Raw genomic sequence first — 26,136 nt, 5'->3', positions numbered from 1 at the left:
GTGGAGAAAGTATACGGGAACTCTGTACTTCCTGATCAATTTTTCTGTAAAACTAAAACTGCACAATTAATAATAAAAGCAATAATAATACTCACTAAATATGCGACAGTAAGAAACCAAAAACCCCACATATGCTATTGATTGCTAATATATCCTTTTCCATAAGTCTCCAATGACTTACGCAATATTGAAATGATATTTATATAATTCCAATACATTTTTTAAATGAATTAGAAGTTTTTTTTATGGTATTTTGTTTTTACAGTTTTTTAATTGAAGCATAATTGCTTATACACATTTGTGGGGTACAGATTTGAATATCAATACCTGTATAAAATATATGGTGATCAAATCAGGATAATTGGTATACTTATTTTTTATAGACTCTCTATAGCAAATCTTTCATAATACAGTAGTTTGTTCTAAGAATTGCTTTATTATTCTTCTGAAATTGAATATGCTAAGTATCTCTGTATATGCTATTTATCTTCTAAATGCTTGCTCTCTCTTTTTAAAAGTTAAGCTTCTTAGGGCATGTTGGAACTTTTCTGTACATAAACTGGCTTAAATTTTTAATGACAAATTTTAGCTCAGGTATCGGCTTTGTAATTCATATTCTTACCTAGATTTCTAAATCAATGCAGGATAAAGTAAATAAGTATTAACTTATTTAAAGTAGATAATATCATATTTAAAAACTTATTTAATATCCCCCAAATTAAAATTCTGCCTTAGGATTTTTTATTTTTTTAAAAAAACTTGATAAATTAAACAATAGTCATCATCACAATAAAAAATAATATTTGCCCAATAAAAATAAATAAATAAAGACTATGCATCCATTTGGCGGGGGGTGGGGGGGACAAACAGTCAAACAAAGTCCTTACCTTTGTGGTAATTGTTACTTTGTTAAATAGAAATATTTTGCAGTTTAAAAATGTCTTAATAAACTTACCCATCCCTGTTATATTATTCTAAATCTTTCATAATAGTACAAGGTATGATATGACTAGAAAGTACTTTGGGATATGAGATTGATAAAGGATTCTGTTAAGTATTTTTGAAAACATAGGCCATATGCAATTATATGTCAGTATGAATTTGAATGGCAGACAGACTTATTTTTCATTTCTCTAATGGAAGAAAGCATTTACCTTCCGAGGGGGAAATACAAAGAAAATATTTCTGACTTATTCATTGGTGTATACCATTTGCCCCAGTTGTAAAACTAAAGAAGCACACACACGACAGCCTGCTGGTAGTTCAACTGTAGGTGGTGGCCCACCTCATTCCAGTCTTCTTGGTTTTTTGTTCCAGATGTTAATACAACCAGAGTGGGGCAGAGGAACATAAAACTGTCCTATTTCAAGATTTCTTTTATCTTTTGGTATGATGAGCCATCCTCAGTTTGAGATAAACTGTAGATTTGTTTTTTGCTATTTTTGCAGGGGTTTAGAAAGGGTTGGAAAACTTATGTGAAGACCTGACTTAAGGCACTTAAATATCTGGTTCTATGAATCCATTTTGAAAATCTTCTAAATATCAAAATGTCTCCATTAGTGTCTGAAGTAAACACACAAGATGAAATAATTCCATTTTTTTCTTGTTTGGCTTTCAGTATATTTTGAAGAACAATTAGTTTTCTTCTTTCTCATAATAATTTTGCATGTATTTAATGATTACTAATGACTCATCTTTATTTTTTCCACAGTTACTTTTTTCCATCTCAGTCATTTCATATTTCATTATTATCATCTCATGTATTACCACATATTTTTAGGTGTAGGAAACCTAGGGAAAGAAGATTCCTAAAGGTTAACTTTATTATCAAAGTAATATATGTCTAGTATCCATTCATTTATTTAATAAATTACACCAAGTGCCTATTCTAGACATAGGGTATAAAGTGGTAAACTAAGATGTAATTTCTTTCTTCGTGGAACTTGCATTCTAGTGGCATATAAGAAAATAAATAAGTTAAATACACATGTGCAATATAATTTCAATTAATTTTAAGTACCATAAGGAAAATGAAATAGAGTAAGGGGATAGAGAGAATTGGGAGTGGGAGGAATGTTTCAAATCCAGTGGTCAGGGATGGCCTCACTGAGGAGGTGCCATTTGACCTGAATGATAGTAGGGAGCAAGACATGGGACTATATGGCAGAAGAGTGTTCTGGGTGGAGGGAACAGTAAGTATAAAGGCCTTTAGGCATGAGCATGTTTGGCATATTTGAGGACCGGTGGGAAGGCCAATGTACCTGGGGCTGACCTAGCTTGAGGGAAAAGCAGTAGAAAATGAGATTTCTTAAGTAAGCAGAGGCAAGATCATGTCACTGTAGGGGATTTTTTAGGTTATGGTAAAACCTTTGGAATTTATTCCAAGTGTGATAGGAAGCAATTGGAAATTTTTGATCGAAGATGTAATACCCGAATCACATTTTAAAAAGATCTTTCTGACTGCTGTGTGGTGAAAAAACAAGTTAGGAGGCAAAGACAGAAGCTGAGAAACCAGTGAGAGTCTGTTTCATTTCTCCAGACAAGAGATAGTGGTTGCTTGGTTTAAGTTGCTCTTCTTGCTTTTTCTGTTCTTCTTTTCCTATAGTGCATGTGGGATGATTAAGACCTGGATTCGAGAGCCAGGGTACCTGGGTTGAAATCTGATTCCATCCCTTCCTAGGCATGATATTCAATCTGCCCATGTCTCACTTACCTCATAACAAAGCAAGCAGAGAAATAGTACCTACCTCATAGGATCGTCATGAGGATTACATGAATTAATTCACTGGGGGCACTTAGGGTAGTGTCTGGCACATAGTAAGTCTTCAGCAAATGTTCCTGATGGTGTTGATCTGATGTTGCTACTGTGAAATGTCACTAGGGTCTGAAGGCAATGGCACAGCACCCTGTGACAGTGTTAGCTCCAAACCCTGTTTAGGAGTGAGCAATAGGAATTGCGTGGCTACATTATTGTAGCTCTTACTGAAGACTGCCCTGAGTCCTGCAGTAAAGTCTCCGAATGATGCTTTGTGAAATTGTTCTTGCGTATACATTAGTTATTCCTCTTTTATCGATTGTTTCTGTGTAAATACAATCATGTGTTGCTTAAATACAGGAATATGTTCAGAGAAATGCCTCAGGTGATTTTGTCATTGTGTGGACATCATAGAGTGTACTTACACAAACCTAGATGGTATAGCCTACTACACACCCAGCCTGTTGCTCCAGCCACTGTTGTATGTGCTGTCTGTTGTTGGTCAAAATGTCATTATGCAGTACACGATTATACTTATTTTCTGAAGGTATATAGTTATACTTCCAAATAAAATTAGAAATCTATCTTATATTAAACACTACTTTATTTAATCTATTTTAATAGTTTTAGGTAATTTAAGTTCTCTGCATGCTTTTATTATGTTCTGTGTTCCCTGCGCTCTATTATTACATCCTTTGTTTCTTTGCAGATTGAATGCCTTCTGTTTTTCTGTTTTTCTTCCATCTTTTTGCCAATATCACACCTCATGTCTCTTTGTACACCCACACCCATGCACACACGTGTGCGCGCTCACATCCTTCACAGACAAACATACACGTACATATAGAGTTTTGGACCTTACAGTTAAGCTGCTTTCTTGTCAAAAAGTCTGACACTCCCAGATTGGATCCCTTCCTTTGGGAGATCAACATTATTCATCACCTCAAATATTCTTGCTTTACCTCTTTTCTCTTTGTTTTTGATATGCTGAGTACTTAAATATTTGCTATTTTAATGCATCAGAATGAACTGGTTATTATGTTTTGAAAGTCAACTATAGGTCAAAGTAATTTTTTTTTAACTCCAGTTTTACTTTTTAGTTTATTTTAACATGGAAAAAAAAAGCCCATACCGTTCTGTCTATTTATAGTTGGTAATTGGAACTTGGTAAAAGGGCAGTCTAAACAGAGGAGTCATATTGCTCTAGGCAGATTAAAAAAAGGAATCTAGTTATATAAGCCTACATAATGCCATATCTCAAGACTAATATTTTAAAATGTGAAAAGGATAAAATTTATATTATGAGCAGTTGTAGATTTAACTCAGTAAAGCCTAAAATCATGCTAGAAAATATTTCAATTACAGTTCTTAAAATATGAAAGAGATGTTGATTGTATATTGAAAAATTTTGCATAATGACATTAATTTCTCACGCATGCACACACACACACACACATACATACACATTCCCATTTTGTAGATTATGAAATAGAGGCACATGGTGGTTAAGAAACTTGCACGCTTACACAACTAGTGGGGAGGCCATGATTTAAATGCCAGGCAGTAGGACTCTTGAGCACCTGCTATGAACTGGTAAACCGTATTACCTCCTATCATAGCTAACATAATTCATTTTCCTCTCTTAAAATGCCATGAGAGATGTTATGAAGAAATACCTCATCCAGCTGCAGAGGAACAGCCAACTACATTTATTTTTGGAAATAATAGGGGAGTTGTTTTGCACTATACACAGACTTCTACAAGTAGAACAGTTGCATAACATGGTCTATCTGTGTAGATTACACTTTTTTCATGATTCATTTAACTACTTGAATTTGGTATCATTTCCTTTCAACCTGAAGCACATCTGATACAGATTTACCAGGACAGTCACACTCTATTTTGGTTTTAAAACCTGCAGACCTCATTTACAAGTTCATAAACAACAACCATTTGGAATTACCCCATCCTTTACAAGTTTAACTTTTCTTTTTTTTCTGGAAAGAAAGATAATATAAGGAAAAAAGGTATTTATAGTACTATTGTTTTTATTATAACTGATATACTGCTCATGGAATGGCTATCAGCAGAACCAAGTTACTTAACATATCTGAACAAGTTACCTAAGAACCCCTTCATACCCATTTGGAAATATTCATTTTATACTTATTTTTTGTTTGGTTTTAATCTCTGAGCAGGAAACCTTTGTGTATTTTTGAAATCAAATTCAGACTGCTTTGATTTGCTTGTGCTTATGTCCTACAATCTCAAAGTCAAGGTAAAAAATTGTGCTAGTTATTCCTTGGACTGGTTCAAAATTGAAAAACAGTTTGATTTCATATTTATTTTTGATTAAATGAGAAATCAATTAGGGATTAGAATTTTTCCAATTCATGCAATTCTGGAGGCTTTATGAGCTTTAGAATCAAAACACTTTTTATACTGTTTGCTTGAGACCTTATAGTAGTCTTGCTTACTCTAAGGAATAAAATAATATAAAATAAATAAGGTCTACATCTGCAACCTTACATTTAACATTGTTAAAATACTAAAATAATAGAATAAAATTAACAGACATTTGTTCACTCAGCACAAAGAATATTTGGATATTTTTGCAAAATGTTTTTTAAACTAAAAATTAAACATAAAACATAAAGGTTGAAATTAAACAATTTAAATGTTGACATTAAACAAAAGGTTGAAATCCACTGTCTTACCTACTTAGTCCCATCACCTTCCCACTCTTTCCAGAGGTATTCATGAATTTGGTGTATATTCATCTAGTTCATACTTTTGTCTATTGCCTTTACTAGTTTCAGAACAAAGTCTGAAGTAGACATATCTTTAATCCTACAAATTCAATTCTGTCTTCTTGTGTCAGCCATCATATTGTTCATAGAGCTCCTTATTTTTAAACTATTTCCAATCACTGTTATTTAAAAACAATCAGTTTTTGTTTATTATCAGTTCCTATGATCATTATTTTTTCTTATATTAATTTCTTCCTTATTGCTGAAACTTATTTTTAGTGAGAGTCTATGAATAATAAACTTTCAATCTTTGTAAACTCTCAACTCTCAGTCTGAAAATTTATTTATTTCATCCTCATTCTTTAATAATGCATATTTCCAGTATAGGGTCCCAGGTATAGAATTCTAGGTGCATAGTTAGTGTTCTTCAATAACCAGAAGATAATATTTCATTATCTGGTAGCATTCGTTGTTGCTGATGAGAAGTCTGCTGTCAATCATAATTGTTACCTCTGTAATAATCTCTCATTTCTCTCTGATAGCTTTAAATATTTTCTTTTTGTCTTTGATGTTATGGAGTTTCATTACAGTGTTTCCAGAAGTGGATTTATGTGCCTGTAATGTGTATGTATATAAATATGAGTACAATCTCCCATTTCTTCTATCTGAGGATTTTTTAAATTTTGGTGGATTGTCAGCCATATTCTCTGGAAATATTATCTCTACAAATTCTTTCTTTTCTCACCTAGTGGGACTCCTATTAAGACAAATGATGCATCATTTCATTCTTATAACCCAGATCATTTAATTTCTCTTTTATGTATTTCATCTTTTTTCTTTCTGTACTATGTGTCTTTCTCATACATCTTTTTAGCTGAATCTAATTTATAGTTCTACTCATTTTTTATTGACTTTTTCATTTTTAGTTCTTTTTGAAATTCATCTTTTTACACTGTCTTAGTCTTGATTCATAGACCCTTTTTGAAAACATTTTAACATGCTTATTTTAATATTCATATTATTTTGTTTTTATTTCTTGGTGTATAAGTTCTTTTGTTTATTAGCAGTTAACATTCCCTCTTTGTGTGGCTTCTAATTTTTTTTTTACTATTCTCACCATCAATCCATTGGAGTCCTGTGTGTAGGGGTATTCTGAAAGATAGTTTTAAGTTTGATTTTGCAGGGACTCTGAGATATCCCTGATTCTAGATCAGTTTTTAAGTTATTTTTTCATCTGGAGTCCCTATGCCATATATGTAATGTGACTTTAGACCCAACACTGATGTGTGTAGCAGAGATTGGGATTCTAATTTCCTGTGGATGACTCTTTCCCACCCATGGCCCTGGCCAGCTTTCTTGCCAGTTCTCTGCAACATTGGAGTGAATGTTTCTAAACCAAGTTTCAGAGATGGCTTTATGTAGGTAACTTAGTTTTTATTTCCCTATACACATAGGGCTTGTGGAAGAGACTTCCCTCCTTGCCTGGGTATTTTAATATTTTACTTCCCAGCTATTAAGACCTGATTACCCAATGAGACGAGACATTTTAGTTTTAGCTTTGCCCACCATTCTAAATATGTGTCTCATTTATATCATGGAGGTATCCTAAGGACCTTTCTTAATTTTAAGCTTGGTTATGTATTTTTATAATAGGTTGTATTTTATCCATTGTAATAATATATTTACTATTTTGGCAAATATTAATCTCATATATAGAATGCACAAAGAAATAATATTCAGCTTCTGGCATTCAGAAATAGCCTTGAGAGATGATTTTCTGTCTTCCCTTGGTCCCTTCCTTAACACGTTAGCAACCAAGCATGGAGGGTATGTTTTATAATTCTACTCAAATTCTGGATGGTCTGATGGGCTAAGTGAATGAATCAGTCAGTTAGTAGAAGGACACTGGGAGGAAATGAAGAAGTAAAAAGAAATGTATTAAAATAGTCTTAACTGCAACTTGATAACTTTGTCTCATGTTATGCCTAGCACATTCATATATCCTCAAAATACTTTTTTCCTTATGTTATTTTGTTGAATTCTGTTGCAAAACAAATAATATAGGAGCCGTATACTCATTTGTTCATTTAACAAATATTTATCATTTTACTATTTGCCAGGCACTATTTTAAGCACTAGGGATACAGCAGTAAACAATATTTCTGCCTTAATTAAACAATATTCTGATGATAGGTGTGTGTCAGAGGGGGAGAGGGGAATTGGTTAATAAACGAATAAATCAATGAATGTGGTATGTGCCATGCTTTTATATGTGCAATGAAGAAAGACAGAGCAGAGTAACAGGGATAGAGTACGAGCAGAGGGTGCTATTTATGTATAGTAGTTAGGGGAGAGCTGTATATGCCATAAAATGACATGTAAGCAGAGATGCCCTAAAATGAAATTGTGAACCATGTGTATGTCTGTTCAAGATTATCATATGTCAGAAGGATCATACTCAACCTGCTCTAAACATGCAGGGAGTGAAGAGAGTATGGTGAGAGTGTGGTAGGTAAGGTGAGATAAGTGGCAGAGGGCTAGCTCACTAAGTTCACTTTGATTTTGAGGGAAATGGACAGCCAAGAGGATTTTGAATATTGCAATGATCTGTCCAGTAATTTAAAGAAAGCATTGATCCTGACTGCTTTGTGGAAACATTGAGTTAAGAGAGACAAGCGTGGAAGCCAGGAGCACTGATTAGGCTAATGTTTTAGTGGTACAGAGTAGTGATGACGGTGGTTTGAAGCAGGGTGGTCAAGGAGGAGGTGGTGAGAAGTGGTTGGATTCTGGGTGTTTCAAGGGTGAAGACAGCAGCATTTGTTCAAGGATGGATGTGGGGAGAAGGAAAAAAAAGGAGTCGAGGATGGTGCTGAGGTTTTTGGCTTAAGCAATTGGAAAAGTAGAGTTGCTATTTAATGAAATGGGGTGATTTGTAGAAAGACCAGATGTGGGTATGGAAATTAAGAGTATCATTTGGATACGCGAGCTTTGAGATAACTATAAAATATACAAGATGCTGAGTAGAGACTTGGGCTCAGTGACATAATTTTGGGAGTTATCAGCATAAAGACAGTAATTAAAGGCATGACATTAGTCAGGATCACCTAAGGAGTGAGTGTAGATAGAAAAGAGACCCAGGCCCTGGGTTCTTCTACTGTCTAGAGCTCAGGCAGGTGTGGAATGATGAAAAATGGATACTGAGGAAGCATATGAAGCAGGAAGAGAACTAAGAAAGAAGAGAACTAATGGATTTTTTCAAGCTGTGAAGAAAATGATATATGAATCTAAGGGAGTGATCAACTCATCAAGTGTTTCTGATAGATTGGGCAAGATGTGGAATGAGAATTGGAGTTGGTGACATGGAAGTCAAGGATAACTTCCCTATTCTATCTCCGATGATAATAGCATCATAGAACATCTGGATGTCTTGCAAATTATGTTAACTCATTTTACAGATAAGGATCTCTTGGTTTCAGAAATATGCATGATTGCAAAACAATGAGACTTTTAAAATGGACGTATCAGAATCGATAAGTTCGCAATATTACAGAGTCGACTTGAAGGTCTGTATTCTTATTCCACTGTTCCTTCTCTACTAAGCCATTCTAGTGACTCCTACTTCAGAATTGTTTTCAGAACTATATTACAAACCACTTGTGAAAAAGATTGAAATTATTTATAATTGGTAGTTCTAGTCATGCTTTGGTTTTTGGTAGCTCCACTTTTAGAATAGCATTTAGCCTTTGGAAAAAAATCAAACTTACTGTCAAAAAGGGCACTACTTGCCATCGTTGATATTGTTGAGGGTGAATGATGCAGGCTAGGAGAAGGGTACACAACAAATTTCACCAACAGTACTGCCAGTGGGATAAAGTACTCTCAAGAAGAGAAGGCTATCCTCATTTATGGAAAGAATTCTGGTGCTGACATACATATTATTGGTAAAAAACAAAATAGTTCTGGTGCCCTACATTTTCTCAAATACAGTGGTTGTTCCTTTCGTGGTTCTCTTGAATCTCTTTTGGAAGATTAACTTTTACCCAATATACTTGTCAGAGGAGCTGAATTATCAGCAACAACCTATATGTGTTCCCAATTAGGATTACAAGTCTTCCAAATAGCTAAGAGGTTTTAAAGATTAAACCAAGTATATCTGTCAAGGATTTATTTTTTGTCTCAGGAGGAATTTGGAAATTGAAGGTCTGTGCCCTCATTAGAGTTCTCGGGGAAGTGGTGATAATTTAATTTGCAAAGAATGACATCATTATCTAAATGAGAGAGAAATTAAAGTGGTTTTAAAAAGTATGTATTATAATTTGAAGTCAGGTAGTCTAATAATATGTCTCCGGTTTTATTTATTTATTTGCTCAGGATTGCTTTGGCTATTTGGGGTTTTTTGCTGTTCCATATGAATTTTAGGATTGTTTTTTCTAGTTCTGTGAAGAATATTATTGGTATTTTGATGGGGATTACATTAAATTTGTAGATCACTTTGCATAGTATGGACATTTTCACAACGTTAATTATTCCAATCCATGAACAAGGAATGTCTTACCATCTTTTGGTGTCATCTTCAGTTTCTTTCAGCAGAATTTTGTAGTTCTCATCATAGAGATCTTTCACCTCTTTACTTAAATTTATTCCTAGGTATTTATTCTTTTGGTAGCTACTGTAAATGGGCTTGGTTTCTTGATTTCTTTTTCTGCTTGTTTGTTGTTGGTGTATTAGAACACTACTGATTTTTGTGTATTGATTTTGTATCCTGCAACTTTACTGAATTCATTTGTCAGCTCTAGGAATTCCTGGGTAGAGGTTATGGGTTTTTCTATATATAAGATTGTGTCATCTGTGAACAGTGAAAAATTTGACTGCGTCTTAGTAGCCAAAACATCATGGTACTGGCATAAAAACAGACACATTGACCACTGGAACAGAATAGAGAACCCAGAAATCAACCCACATACTTATAGCCAACTGATCTTTGACAAAGGTGCCAAGAACATACACTGGAAAAAAGAAAGCTTCTGCAGTATATGGTGTTGGGAAAACTGGATATCCGTGTGTAGAAAAATGAAACTAGACCCACACCTCTCGCCATATACCAAAATCAACTCAAAATGGATTAAAGACTTAAATATAAGGCCTGGAACTATAAAATTCCTAAAAGAAAACATAGGGGAAATACTGCAGGAAGTAGGACTGAGCAAAGATTTTATGAATAAGACCCCAAAAGCACAGCCAACAAAAGAAAAAAAAATAAACAAATGGGATTATATCAAACTAAAAATCTTCTGCTAAGCAAAAGAAACAGTTGACAGAGTGAAAAGACAACCTACAGGATCGGAGAAAATATTCGCAAACTGTGCATCTGACATGGGATTAATATCCAGAGTACAAGGAACTCAAACACTTGGCAGGAAAAAAACAAATAACCCAATTACACAGGGGGCCTAGGAGTTGAATAGGCATTTTTCAAAGGAAGATAAACAAATCGCCAACGGACACATGAAAAAATGCTCAATATTACTAAGCATCAGGGAAATGCAAATCAAAACTGCAATGAAATATCATCTTACGCCAGTTATACTGGCCATCATCAAAAACACAGAGAATAACAAATGCTGGTGAGGATGCAAAGAAAGAGGAACCCTCCTACACTGTTTTGTGGGACTGTAAATTAGTGTAGCTGTTATGGAAAAATGGTATGGAGGTTCCTCAGACAACTGCAGATAGAACTGCTATATGATCCAGCAATCCTCCCGCAGCTGGGTGTACACCCAAAGGGATGTCAAAGGTATACCTGCATTCCCATGTTTATCGCAGCTCTATTTACAGTAGCTAAGAGTTGGAACCAACCTAAATGTCCATTGATGCATGGCTGGATGAAGAAAATGTCATGTATATATACACAATGGAATACTACTCTGCCATTAAAAAGGAATACAATTCTGCCATTTGCAGCAACACGGATGAACTTAGAGAAAATTATGTTAGGGGCTGACCCCGTGGCTCACTCAGGAGAGTGCGGCGCTGGGAGCGCAGTGGCGCTCCCGCTGCCGGTTTGGATCCTATATAGGGATGGCCGGTGCGCTCGGGCAACACCAAGCCAAGGGTTGCGATCCCCTTACTGCTCACAAAAAAGGAAAAAAAAAAAGAAAGAAAATTATGTTGGGTGAAATAAGTCAGACACAGAAAGAGAAATACCACATGTCCTCACTTGTAAGTGGGAACTAAAAAAAAAAAAAATCAAATAAACAAAGAAAGTGGCTACAACAATCACAATAATTTGTTGAACTTTCAAAAGGAGAGAACGGGACAAGGCCACCAGAGGTGGGGAAGGGGAAGAGAGAGGGGGCTAGCGAGAAATTGGTGAAGGGCCACAAAAAATGATTATATTTTGTAATGATAAATATAGTAATTTTTAAAAAAGTTGTCTGTGTGCACTTTTGTAGTAATATTCGTAATATGTGTAGAGATCAGGCAATTGTGTGCTATCTTTTTTTTTTTTCTGAAGGAAATCAGGAGCAGTTTTATTTATGATGGCAACACACAAAACTCCACACTTAGGTATAGAGCAAGATAAGGACCAAGCTCAGGCCTATGCTTCTCCTCAGGACCATTGGGGGGCAAAATTTTGTAGTTTCTTCCACATGCATTTATTCATTTCCTTAAACTCTTCCAAGGTATCTGTGGACAGGATCAGCTTGTACTCTTCCACAGACAGGTCACTGAAGCTGATGTCTCTGGGGTGAGGGAACTTGTGTTTGTAGTAGTTTGAATGCAATTGTGCCAAGCTGTCATACATCTGATCACAGACCTCAGGCTCTGTAATCTGGGTTTTCTTCCCCTACTGAAAGGCCTGTGTTACCTGCTGCCTTCGGTAAGCACCCAGTTCCTGGCCCCGATTGGTCTGGTCCACTAGCCATTCCTCATAGAGCTTAAGAAAACGCTGACAGAGGTTGGCTGTCATTTTGGGACCTGCTTGTTCCCACCCCTTTGGGAGGAGACAGCAAATACTATGTTTTGTAAAGACTTGATAGTCGTCTAACAGTGTTAAGGCTGTGCAGCTTATCAAACGATCCCTTTGGTGTTGGATTTTTAGGTTCTTGAGCTGGACTTTGTTGTGAATAGATATGTGAAAATATGGGAAACACTGGAAAATTTTTAAAAAAGAAACAAGTCCCTCGAATAATCTTTTAGATTGGAAGTTATGTATTTTAAGAATAAGAGTCTTTATAGTAAGGTATTGATATACGCACAAGCTTTTATGGGCTGGAGCTGTAACTGCTTTCTAAATCCAATTCAAACTGACACTTTTAAAATATAAAATAATGCACAGCAATCAGCATCTTTTTAAAAATGTAGCTTGTTTGCTTGTGTGTTCGTTTTTTAAATCTGTATCAACCATGTAGTCCATGTAAGTCAGCTGTTTCTGACAAGCTGAAATCATTTTTTTTCTGATATAGGCAGAAAAACTGTTATAATATATAATGGAGAAATAGGAGCAGTTACTTTCTGTTTATATTTGATACCATAAATCTCCTATAATTAAGATTTAAATGTATAAATATAATGATGAATATATTTACCTGGATCATGAAACAGATATTTAGGATATGAGGCTGGCAAAGAACATTTGTTGCATAATGCAGAATGCCTTTCTGATAGCATGCTTGGATTTGGAATGGGATGATTCAGATAGGGATTTGTGGAACAGTCTTCTGGGCTGTGGCGAGGGGGTCATAGGATGGTTCCAGAGTAGGTGATTGGTAGGATACTGATATTCAGGGAGTCTGATGACAGTCTAAGTAAGTGAGCTTTATTTATATGGAAGCCCAGTGTTATGATGCAGTCATTTTGTCAAGGACACAGAAGGTGGCATCATCAGGGCCTGGCTGCTGGCAATGGTCAGAAGTCCAGGTAGGCAGATAGCAGTGGGAAAGCTGACTGGCAGCAGAGAACCAGCCTTAAGGATTATGGTTCAGGTCAAGAATGAACCTCTCATCTTATAGTAAATCATCAAATATGCTTTTGGAATGTAATATGTGCAAATCATTGAGCTAAGAGTAGTAAGATTTACAAATATAAATATGATATTGTTCCTGCTCTTTGAGGAATTTACATAGGGGAGTGAAAACATGTATACAAGATGTTCTTGAAAATGCCAATGGAAAGTGCAAAGATAAATAGGCAAGCAAAACAAAAAAGAAGGAAGGTTAAAGACAAAACTGGCTACATGGTAAATATGGGAGAAGGAGTCAAAAGCTATTATTACAAATTTGTTCAACGTCAGAGGAAAGGATTAGCTACCAAAAATTATTGTATCTATAAAAGTTATAGTTGGACAGCAAAACCCTCTGAAGAGTTGTCACACAAAAAAATAAAGTGGAATTAGTTGCGTTTGAAATGTGATATTGAAATTTTCCTTTTTTTCTAATGCACATAACTTGCAAAATTGTAGTATGAAATATTTTTCTGCAGTAACTGTTACAAGTTGCTATCTCTTGTGTATAACAAAGTACACAGCCTTCAATGTTTTGAATGGTTAAACTCTCAATTTTTCCATGATTTGTCTTTTTATTTTGCTTTTTTAAAAATTTAATTTAATTTAATTTTATTAATATTATTTTTTCTACATTCTATGATGTTGTTGCAGGGCAGGTATGAGGGAGGGGAAGAGGGGAAAGGGGAAGGAAATGCGATGGAAGAAGGAGGAAGGAGGAGGGGTGGGATTAAGGCCTGTGGCACCCCCCTCATTCCCACAGGGGAGACTGGGGGGCTTCCGGCAGTGGCTTGGTCATTGCTGGGCTGGATGCTGATGTCAGGGGGGTGTGGCAAAAGCCCTCGCCTCCCACCACCCCATCTTGGGAACCTGGGGCCCTTCTTGCTGCAGCTTGGTGGTCATCACTGGGCTGGTTGCACGTGTTGGGGGAGCATGGCTGAGGCCCTTGGCCCTCCACCACCCCAGCTTGGGAGAGCCTGGGGTGCTTCCTGTGCTGGCTCAGTGGTCATTGCTGAGCTGGCTGTGGGTGTGGGGGGTGCCCTCAGCCCCACACCGCCCCTGCTTGGCAGAGCCTCGGGCCGCTTCCTGTGGCAGCTCAGTGGTTGTCACTGGGGTGGACGTGCTTGTTGGGGAGGTTTGGCCAAGGCCCAAGGCCCCCACCCTCGGGACTAGTTGTGGATATTGGGAGGCATGGCTGAGGCCCCTGATCCTCCCCCCTTTGTGATTTGGTAGCCCAGGGGACTTCCTGTTCTTCTAGGTATTATAGATGTTCTTTGGTGAAATGAGACCTTTACTAGTTAATATCAAACTTTGTCTCTGGTTGTGGGTACTTTGTTTTTTCCTTCAGTTCTGTGTTGGATTATTTGCTGTTCCCACCACTCAAATTCTGCACTAGAACTAATTTGTTGTCCTTTGCTTACTTCTAAAGTGGGGGAACTTCCTGTGAGGAATAGTACTTGAGCTCTATGGTTGAGCTAAATTGCTGCCTTGCTGTTGGTTCCCTGGGGAAGGCTTTTTGTGCAGCTCAGGTTTTAATGGTTGACTTTATAGGTACTTCTGGGTCTAATGAAATCCAGTGCACCTGGGTTGTGTAGAAACTCTGGCCTGGGCCTGAGTCTTTTCATCAAACTGTACCCCATGCAGTCCTATATTCCTGACCAGTCTCCTCTGAGTGGTCCTACGCTGTATGGCGGGCAGATCAGCTGTCCATGCCTCAGTGTTTCCCCGGTGGGCCCGTCTCCCCCACCACCTGTGCTGCAAACACTTCCCATGGGACAGGCCATGCTCCAGTACCTTGCAATGACTCACCAGCCTCTGAGTGGCTCCTCTTTTTTAGTTGTTGTGGCTTCTTGGTCCTATGTGGGTCCACAGGAACCCTATTAGTGGTCTTGCTGTCCTGGGCGCCACCAAGGCCTTCTTCTCACCTGCCGCCTTCAAGCAACTTCATCCAAGAGGTACAGTGTGGCTTTTTGCCAGCTCCTGCTCTGTGCACTCAGCAGCTCCAGCCTGGAAGCAGCCAGGATTTGAAACGGTTGGAGGGATTTTTTCTTTCTCTCATCATGGCTTCTCCCACCTTCAGGAACTCCGTAGGTCTCTTCTCCTCTTCCCCTGAGCTCTAGTGGCCCCAGCTTGGCTGCTGTTGCTTTTTTTATAGTTGTAAACTGGTTGACTTGTGGGAGAGAGTGACACTGGGGACCACCTATTCTGCCATCTTGACCCGCAGCAGCCCTTTTTTTTTTTGCATCTCCTCTAAATTCATTCTTGTGAAGTTTATGTAATATAAGCCCCACTGTAAACCTGTCTAACAAATTGTTTCCGTAGTTTTTTGCAGTGCAAACGATTGACTTGGTAAAAGGAAAGTAGGCCCTGTGATGGGATATTATAAATTATTTCACTGAAATGGGTAAGAAAGCAGATGTCTTTGAATGAATGGGAGACCTGATATTCTTAAAAACAATAATAAATCTGATTGTTTGTAATATCTTGTACATCTGTACTTTTGTTGTACTGCTTGTAAAAATTATTTAAAATCTTTTTTTAAAAAGTACTCCTTGATTTTGCTTATTTTTTTCAGGACTTGCCTTCACAAATATTATTTTAAAATACAATTTTAATGTATTTATTTCTTCAATCAATATATAGTTTATCCATTGAATACAAAATTTAATTTCTTTTGTTTCTAATGAAGGGTCAGTTTATACTTAATAATGAATCCTTTTATAAGTCCTCATATTTTAAAAACAAAATTTTTGAGGTTTAGAGTTTTTTTGAAATAGCCATGCATCACATTTTTATCAACACCGCACTCTACCGAGTGAGCCACGGGCCGGCCCATGCATCACATTTTTATGATGTACCTTAATCAAAATTTGAAATACCAAATTTATTAAATGAAATTTGAAGAATTAACATCACAATGTAGTTTTCTTAAATTTATTTTTGAATTTATTTATTTTATATGCATAGTCTCAACTGGGGGCTACAGCATCCACTTCTATGGTTGCTCTCTGATGTGGCTGGAAAGTTGGTGCTGGCTATAAGCAGGGTGCTCAGCTGCAGCTGAAGCTTGGAGGCCTTGGTTCGTCTCCATGTTGGCCACTTCAGGGCTGCGTGAGTTTCCTCATGGCATGTTGGCAGTTCCACGAGTGAGTGCTCCAAAGGAACCAGGCGGAAGCTAAATCACCTTTTAGACTCTGGAAGTCATAGCATCACTTCCACCACAGTCACAAGTTGGCCAAGATTCAAGGGATGGGAACATGGACCCCACCTCTCCATGAGTTGCAGTTATATTGTAAGAGGGTTATACGGGGTGAGAAATATTATTTTTGAAAAATGTAATCTGTCACATTAAGTGAAAAAAAGGACACAAAATGTTAGCACAGTAGTGATTATAACCTACATAATCTATTTAATGTAAAATAGCTATTACACCTGTGTATGCTAGAAGGAATAATGTTTGAGAGGGAAACCCACAAAAAATTTTTATGGTTTGAAGCTAAGATTTTTAAAAATAATTTTCATCATATAATATACTATAAATTAAAAGTACAGGTATTATCATTCTATGATTATTTTAAAGTAGAACGACTGTTAAGATAAAATGAATACCATCCAACTTTGTTATAGCAAGAAAAAAGAAAACCAAAGATTTTAGAGATACCTCCCTTATTATTATCCAAACCTTCTCTGATGTGGCCATTTTAATTTTATATTTAAAAAAAAATTGATCACAATTGAAAGTAAAATAATATAATCCCTAAGGAAGCCAGCACTCTGGCATTAAGACAGAAAAAATGGGCTTCTGCCATGATGACTTTCTGTTTACTGACTATTTTACATAATTGGGAGCATTAAATCTGTTTATTCTCAGGCATTTTATTTCCAAAATATCCTCGCCTTTAGATGCATCCTTTCCTGTTTGTGAAGCTTTCTGACATATTCAAATTAATTGGTGAACTTAAAAAAAAATCTGCTATACATATTGTTTATTAAAGTCGAATTCCCATTTAAGGATGTAGGTATTAAGGATGTACTAAATTCCCATTTACTCAGTAAGGTGTATAATAAAAATGTGATTTGACTTTCATTTTCTTTGGGGAAGTCTTATAGTCTATCTCACTACCTTGTTTAGTTTTTCTTCTTTTATATTTTCTTCACCTTTAGAACTTGGGATGAAGTGTTAGTTAATTTCTTCTTACCTATATCTGCAACTTGCTATTGTTTCTCTAAATTAGAAAAACACTTTAGCAGGCACTCTTTTCAGAAATAAAAGTTTGTATGTTTTTCTCTTCTCAGTAATCTTCCTCTAACTCCCTATTGTCCCTTAGAGAGTCCAAATTATAGGTCAGAAGAATTGAGACGTTTTGAGACAGCAATTTTATGCTAAAGAAATTTTCACTGAAGCATACATGACAGCGTTCCTTTTGAGGAAAATATCAGTAATCTATTGAGTATTCTAGAAGTTCTGGAATACTGGAAATTAGTTAATATTCAGATGCAATGGAAAGGAGCTTTTATGAAAGCATTTACATTGATGTCACTACTTGGTTTTTCATATAAATATATTTTCTGGTTTTATAAATGTTATTTAATAAGCATCAATCTTCTAACTCTTCTGATATTTGCTCCCCCAATTCCCTCCTATTCCATATGCATAATTAATGGACTAGCATTATCCTTCCTCTGGTTTATGAAGTGATAGGTATTGCATTCTAGGTCTTTAATATATTAAATATATTAAATATATTAAATATATATATATATATATATAGTGAGTAGTGAGGATATTAACTCCTCATCATTTCTATTTGGGCTCAAATTTGGCCTCAACATTTTCTATTTGGACTAGAATCAAGGTTTGCATTTATTTTCTGTTTTCTTTAGAGTTTTCTTTTCTATTCAAACAATTTATTTTGCTATTTGAAGAACTGAAATGAGGAAGTATTTGCTAAAGCATATTTTTCTTCAGAGCTTAGTATGTTAATAGATATGTGATGCATATTAACTAGCATAATCTTTTTGAGAAATACATAAAAGAAAATATCAACTAGCTTAATGGTCATTGTACATGTGTCAAAAATAAATGTACAGTTGTCATAAGAACTATACATTCATGTGCTTTACAAAATCAATGCAACTTTCATTCAGATTGGTGTGTGATTTTTTTGGTAGAAAACTTCCTTTATGATCACTTAACATGGGCTAGTTCTGAGAAATCAGTGGATTGTAAATACTGACACATTGCAGACACAGGAGCATGTACAGTGTGAAGGATAAACAGACATTTATCAAATTACATATATATTTAAGTAAAATTGTAGCTGTGACCATTGCCTTTAGTAATGGTACATGGTAATATGAATGCTTATAGTAGGGAATTACCTAGTCAGGAAGGTCAGGGAAGGCTTTCCTGAACAACTGACGCTTGACCTCCACCTTGTGGGATGATGTGTTGTAGTTGGTTTATGAGCAGGAATATCATTCCTGGGAGAGGTCTTGTGGCAGGCAGAAAAGCTGATGAAAAAACTGTACTTTGCACTTAGAATCTAGTTTTTAATTTTGCTGATACTTGTGTTAATACCATTGTCTCATACTGTTCTTTTATATAAGCTTAATGGAGACAACCCAGTTTGTTCGTTCAGAAAATGTATGTTAATTTATATTAGGGACGTGTAGTAGGTGTCATAAAACTCACTATTACTTTGAACATTGCAGCTAATTAAAATTACATCTTAGTAACCTCAGCCGTTTATGTTAAAATTAGAAGACACAATTTTAAAGTTAAAAATCAGACTAAAGGTCATTTAACTCAAATTCTATCCTTGGTGTTGAGGAAATAAAATGTGGATGTTCTCTGCTATTTTTAGTTTTGATTTGGCTTCTTCAGAATGACATGTAATTTCATTTATCAGTTGTCTAATTTAAAATTTTTGGATTAGCCTTTCTATCCGATAACAATTTTTCTGTGTTTATATTCAGTATTTTGGAAAATCACAGACTTCATTTTAGCATATAATCATTCTAAGAAGGCACAGAAAAACATGAATTCAGGATGTAGACTTTGGGGATTGTTCTTGTTATTTCCCTTAAATATAGTTTTGAAAGTGTGTAAGACCTTGGATTTAAGTGATATTGGCTCAGAATGATCTTTCCATAAAGAATGTGCATATGCCAGCAGAAGTATGTGTGTCTACTTTAGAGATATTAAGCATAGGAAAAAAAGACTTTGGGCCACATATATTTATAACATAAGGAAATTCTTACATTGAGGTAATTTTATTTATTTGAATAATTGGGTGGCAGATAACATTTAGGAGTTAATTATTCAATTCTGTAAAAAAAATTTTCTTATGCAACTTCTGTGAAAAAAGTAGAAAATCAGCCTATTTGTTTATTCTCATGTACTACCAATTTTAAATTTATATAATTCCTAAGTAGAGAAACTAAATCATATATCTTTTCTATTGCAAGCATATAAAATCAATGTAAATTTTTTTTTAATTCAAGAGACCTGAGCTCATACAGTTTTCATTATAATCACATCTTTAATATTCAGAGTCTTTCTTTCGGAAGGACTTTTGTTCATAATTCTAAATTATTTTTATCAATTTATCAAATGAAATATATACCATCAAGTAAAAGTAGCCTCTTCCCATCTCTTTTTTCACTAATTACTTTGTAGCAATATATAATCCCTTCCTAAACTGAAGAAACTGTTCATGACCCCAAATAAAGTGCATTAGTCTTCATACATATTTATTGTATGTTTGGCTCATCATGGGCCATCTTTGGTGATATGCTTGAGGACTCCTCTTTAGCTTTAATGCCTTGAATGGTCAGCTTTTGGTTTCACTGTGCTAACTGAATTCTATATTCAGACCATATTCTACAGACCATAAACTTTATGTTGAATCTATTGAATAAAATTTGTCAGCTTTTATGTTCTTTTGCATAAGATGTAATACTAATCTTCCATATTTATACATACTCAGTTTGAAACAAAGTGAAATTAACTGATATCTTAGTAGTTCCTTTCCTTTATATCTTTTTAGCTGACCATTTAGCTGTTTTTCTCCAGTCCTTTGCTTTTTCATTTGCAAGTTTACTATTAAGACTATGTAAAAGGCTAATTTGATTGAAAACATGTGCTTAAACTATGTTAGGAAAGCATTTTTTTACATGTTTTGGCTAGACCCCATTATTCCATATATACAGTATATGCTATTATTCTCCTTTCTTCATGAACTCACATTAAGCTTCATAATACATGTCCTGGCATTACCTGTAAGGAAAACATAGCTCAGTTATTCACTTTGACTAAGAGTACCCCTGGAGATTTCTGACATTGGGAAAATTATAGATGTAACAGACAAACTGCTAGCTCAAGAGTAGTGAAGAACTTGACTCTGGTGGGCAGCTTATCCCAATTCACTGCTTTCATGGGAAACCAAGGCTGTTTTGAACAACGTATGATAGAAAGTGAGAACATGTGTTGTGTCATTTGGCACCTGACAATAAATTACATATCCTTTTTCCTTAGTCTATGTGTTGGGAAAGTTAGCAAGCATTTGTAAGTTTACAGGAGCTCTGTGCACATTCCATATAGTGTGTCTTATGAAGGATGTGATGGTCACTTCCATGATGGCATGTGCTGGACAGTCCAGAGCACCTAGATATTCTACTGGCTACACATCTTATGGAGGGGCCAAATTAGGCAGCGTGTCCTTACTAGAACATCTAAAGATAATTATCATTGACATTTACTGAGTATTGCTGTGTACAGGCCCCTTTCTAAGGGCTTTATAGGTACCAGCGCATTAATTGTTTACAGTTCTTTGAGATACTGATATGATCCTCATTTTGGAGCTGGGGAAACTAAAGCAGAGAGAGAGGTTGAGAAGTGTTCTTAAGATAACAGAAGAATGACAGAGCTAGGATTTGAATGCAGGTAGCCTGGCCCAGGGAGCCTCTTAATCATTGTGTTATTTTGCCTCTCAGGCTGAGGTGAGGTCAGAGCCAAGTATGTTAGATTGAATGAGAAGGCTTATAAGCAAACTTCAAAATCTAAGAGCACGTACTAGGGGTGATGTTCAGAAAACTATCTAGTAGTGATCAGAAGAGGATGTGTCATGAAGAATGTTTGGATGAGATGTCAGTATGTAGATGGCCCACTCTACAGGGGAGGAAGGTATGACACCATAGGATGCAGACTACAATTTGTGAATGGGTTTGGAACCTGACACAAGACCTACAGTGAGTCCGTGGATGGGTCAACACACAGCAAAAGTCTTAATCCAAGAAGTTTTATCCTTCTTCTGCACTCCTTTTAAAGCAAGATACAGGTATATAAAGTTGGCAGAGGTGTTCTGTTCTCCAAAGCAGGTGCAGATGATGGCAGCTAAGGTCTGTAGCCTCCAGGGGCATCACATTTTTAACAGATAAATTACTCTTTCATTTTTCTTATGTGGAGCCTTGTGCATGCTCTGATATTACTGGATTTTCTGTGGGTCCTCAGTAAACATGAAGTAACACTGATCTTTGAGGAAAAGATTAACCTGGTTATCAGCAGAGCGTTAATGTAATATTCTTGTAGTTCCAAATAAAGCACCAGGAGCATACTTGTTCAGTAATCACTTTGTTTTTTGAGCCTGATTTTTCTCTTTCCAGCCATAGGGAAATTTAAGCTTCATATATTCTTCATTCATAGATAAACTGCACCTGCTTTATATATGAAGGAAAATAGATTGAAACCAGATAGAAGCTAGCTATTTTAAATATCCTTACTAGGCATTCTACCCTGTAATCCTTGCATCAACTGTGGAAATTAAAGTGTATTCATCCCCATTTTTTCAGTGGAGGAAGGTGAAGACCAGAGAGGTTAAGTAACTTACACAAAGTTGCATAATTAGTAAGCATTAAATATGGGACCACAATTCATATTTCTGATCCAGCACTGAGGAACTCCAAATTCATTGCTTTTGTTATTTCATCAAATACTGTGAAACAGACAACTTCAACATTTCAAACAGTAAAATTAAAGAATCTGCCAGCTTCCTTTTGAATAGCAAGTGGATATTCCCAACTCATTAGAGAACTGGCCTGGAGCACTCATTTGTACAACTCATACCAACACTAAAAGAGAGAGTGGGATCCTTTTTCTGTTCCCACTACATCACCTTTACCCCCAACACGTACAGACACACTTCATCCTGAGAACTGAAAGTTCACAGACATCATTCTATTCCTCTCACTCCTCCCAGCCTGCTCTGTCTTAAATCTAAGCAATCTACCCATGCCTCCCCCAATCTCAAAGCCCGTTCTGCACATCTTACATAGTAGACATAGTACTACTGCAAGTACTGCTGTGTTTTCTCTCAGGCAAGCCTATCCATTTAAAGAAGGGGACAGCCATGTTGGTACAGTTTATATCAAATTATTCTCTAAGCATAAATTCTAGGTTGTAATTATTCCTAACCTCCATCTACTATAAGGCTAGATGAAATTAACCTTTTACATAAAATTTTATGTCAAGTAGGTTTTTGCTTCTACTTGAGGTTGAGAGTGCATCATTATGTTTAGGGTTCTTTAATGTTTCCTCTAAGAATCCCAGAACTCCCATTTGTAACACTTCATGGTGCTTCCACACACAGGCAGACCTGCATATGCTCTAAGGATAATCAGGATATCATCATCATCTTCTTCATTATTGTGACTTCAATCACTTTCTGTAATACTTTGATATAATACCAGGATATTTGATCAGGATAAGGCACAATAAAATCGTCCTAGAAGAAGGCATGCTTGTACTCTCTGCCCAGGAAATTCCTCTCTCTATTTAATGCCTGAGAAAAACCCAGTTGTCTCTGAGTCTAGCTCAAGTGTCTTTAATCTGCAAAGCCTTTCCTAATTCCTAGGTTAAATTAGTTTGTTTTTCCTTTCTAATCTCCTAGGTCTTTGTACAGACCACACCATGTTGACCCCTAGTTCTTATGCTTCCTTCTCTAGGTAGTCTCACCCTTCCAGACTGATAGACAGTAAGGGTGCAGGGTGAAACAGCTAGAACAGGATATGATTGTGCAGCAATTTTCATTACTCTGGTGTTGTCTGAACAACAGGTTTATCAGAACCAGAAACTTTGTAGCACATAGGCTCAGATTAAACCTTTTATAGGTAATGAAATTCTTCTCTTTATTCTGCAGTACAAACTCCTCCCAAACTCTTACCCAGCCTTCCCCCAAGGTAAAGCTCCACTTGTTTTTTTTTTTTTTTTTTTTTTTTTAAATTTTATTTTGTCGATATACATTGTAGCTGATTAATGCTCCCCATCACCAAAACCTCCCTCCCTTCTCCCTCCCCCCTCCCCCCCAACAATGTCCTTTCTGTTTGCTTGTTGTATCAACTTCAAATAATTGTTGTTGTTATATCTTCTTCCCCCCCCCCCCGGTTTGTGTGTGTGTGTGTGTATGTGTGTGTGTGTGAATTTATATATTAATTTTTAGCTCCCTCCAATAAGTGAGAACATGTGGTATTTCTCTTTCTGTGCCTGACTTGTTTCACTTAATATAATTCTCTCAAGGTCCATCCATGTTGTTGCAAATGGCAGTATTTCATTCGTTTTTATAGCTGAGTAGTATTCCATTGTGTAGATGTACCACATTTTCCGTATCCACTCATCTGATGATGGGCATTTGGGCTGGTTCCAACTCTTGGCTATTGTAAAGAGTGCTGCGATGAACATTGGGGAACAGGTATACCTTCGACTTGATGATTTCCATTCCTCTGGGTATATTCCCAGCAGTGGGATGGCTGGGTCGTATGGTAGATCTATTTGCAATTGTTTAAGGAACCTCCATACCATTTTCCATAGAGGCTGCACCATTTTGCAGTCCCACCAACAATGTATGAGAGTTCCTTTTTCTCCGCAGCCTCGCCAGCATTTATCGTTCATAGTCTTTTGGATTTTAGCCATCCTAACTGGGGTTAGATGGTATCTCAATGTGGTTTTTATTTGCATTTCCCGGATGCTGAGTGATGTTGAGCATCTTTTCATATGTCTGTTGGCCATTTGGATATCTTCCTTAGAGAAATGCCTACTTAGCTCTTTTGCCCATTTTTTAATTGGGTTGCTTGTTTTCTTCTTGTAAAGTTGTTTGAGTTCCTTATATATTCTGGATATTAATCCTTTGTCAGATGTATATTTTGCAAATATTTTCTCCCACTCTGTTGGTTGTCTTTTAACTCTTTTAATTGTTTCTTTTGCTGTGCAGAAGCTTTTTAGTTTGATATAATCCCATTTGTTTATTTTTCCTTTGGTTGCCCGTGCTTTTGGGGTCGTATTCATGAAGTCTGTGCCCAGTCCTATTTCCTGAAGTGTTTCCCCTATGTTTTCTTTAAGAAGTTTTATTGTCTCAGGGTGTATATTTAAATCCTTAATCCATTTTGAGTTGATTTTAGTATACGGTGAGAGGTATGGATCTAGTTTCATTCTCCTGCATATCGATATCCAGTTTTCCCAGCACCACTTGCTGAAGAGGCAGTCCCTTCCCCAGTGAATAGGCTTGGTGCCTTTGTCAAAGATCAGATGGCAGTAAGTGTGTGGGTTGATTTCTGGATTCTCTATTCTATTCCATTGGTCAGTGTGTCTGTTTTTATGCCAGTACCATACTGTTTTGGTTATTATAGCTTTGTAGTATAGCTTAAAGTCAGGTAGTGTTATGCCTCCAGCTTTATTTTTTTTGCTGAGCATTGCTTTGGCTATTCGTGGTCTTTTATTGTTCCATATAAATGTCTGAATAGTTTTTTCCATTTCTGAGAAAAATGTCTTTGGAATTTTGATGGGGATTGCATTGAATTTGTATATCACTTTGGGTAGTATGGACATTTTCACTATGTTGATTCTTCCAATCCAAGAGCATGGAATATCTTTCCATCTTCTTGTATCCTCTCTAATTTCTCTCAGCAGTGGTTTGTAGTTCTCATTATAGAGATTTTTCACCTCCTTGGTTAACTCAATTCCTAAGTATTTTATTTTTTTGGTGGCTATTGTAAATGGGCAGGCTTTCTTGATTTCTCCTTCTGCATGTTCACTATTGGAGAAAAGAAATGCTACTGATTTTTGTGTGTTTATTTTGTATCCTGCTACTGTGCTGAAATCATTTATCAATTCCAACAGTTTTTTTGTAGAGGTTTTAGGCTGTTCGATATATAGGATCATGTCATCTGCAAACAGGGACAGTTTGACTTCATCTTTTCCAATCTGGATGCCCTTTATTTCCTTCTCTTCTCTGATTGCTCTGGCTAGTACTTCCAACACTATGTTGAATAGGAGTGGTGAGAGTGGGCATCCTTGTCTAGTGCCTGTTCTTAAAGGAAAAGCTTTCAGCTTTTCCCCATTCAGGATGATATTGGCAGTGGGTTTGGCATATATGGCTTTAATTATGTTGAGATACTTTCCCTCTATACCTAACTTATAGAGGGTCTTTGTCATGAATGAGTGCTGAACTTTATCAAATGCTTTTTCAGCGTCTATAGAGATGATCATATGGTCCTTGTGTTTGAGTTTATTAATATGGTGTATCACATTTATTGATTTGCGTATGTTGAACCAACCTTGCATCCCTGGGATGAAT

At 36.2% G+C, this 26,136-nt stretch overlaps 1 protein-coding gene and 1 pseudogene across 1 annotated transcript in view; one reads left to right on the top strand and one right to left on the bottom strand.

The window, feature by feature from the left end:
• Window positions 1–26,136, top strand: part of MACROD2 (mono-ADP ribosylhydrolase 2) — a 1,973,048-nt gene that overhangs the window by 177,876 nt on the left and 1,769,036 nt on the right. The gene's annotated exons all lie outside the window — the stretch shown is intronic.
• Window positions 12,116–12,475, bottom strand: LOC134384526 (ubiquinol-cytochrome c reductase complex assembly factor 2-like; annotated as a pseudogene).

The sequence above is a fragment of the Cynocephalus volans genome, chromosome 1, assembly GCF_027409185.1.
Source record: "Cynocephalus volans isolate mCynVol1 chromosome 1, mCynVol1.pri, whole genome shotgun sequence".
Classification (NCBI taxonomy): Eukaryota; Metazoa; Chordata; class Mammalia; order Dermoptera; family Cynocephalidae; genus Cynocephalus; species Cynocephalus volans.
Note: the sequence above shows the minus strand (reverse complement) of the source record. Positions and strands in the feature narration are given on the sequence as shown.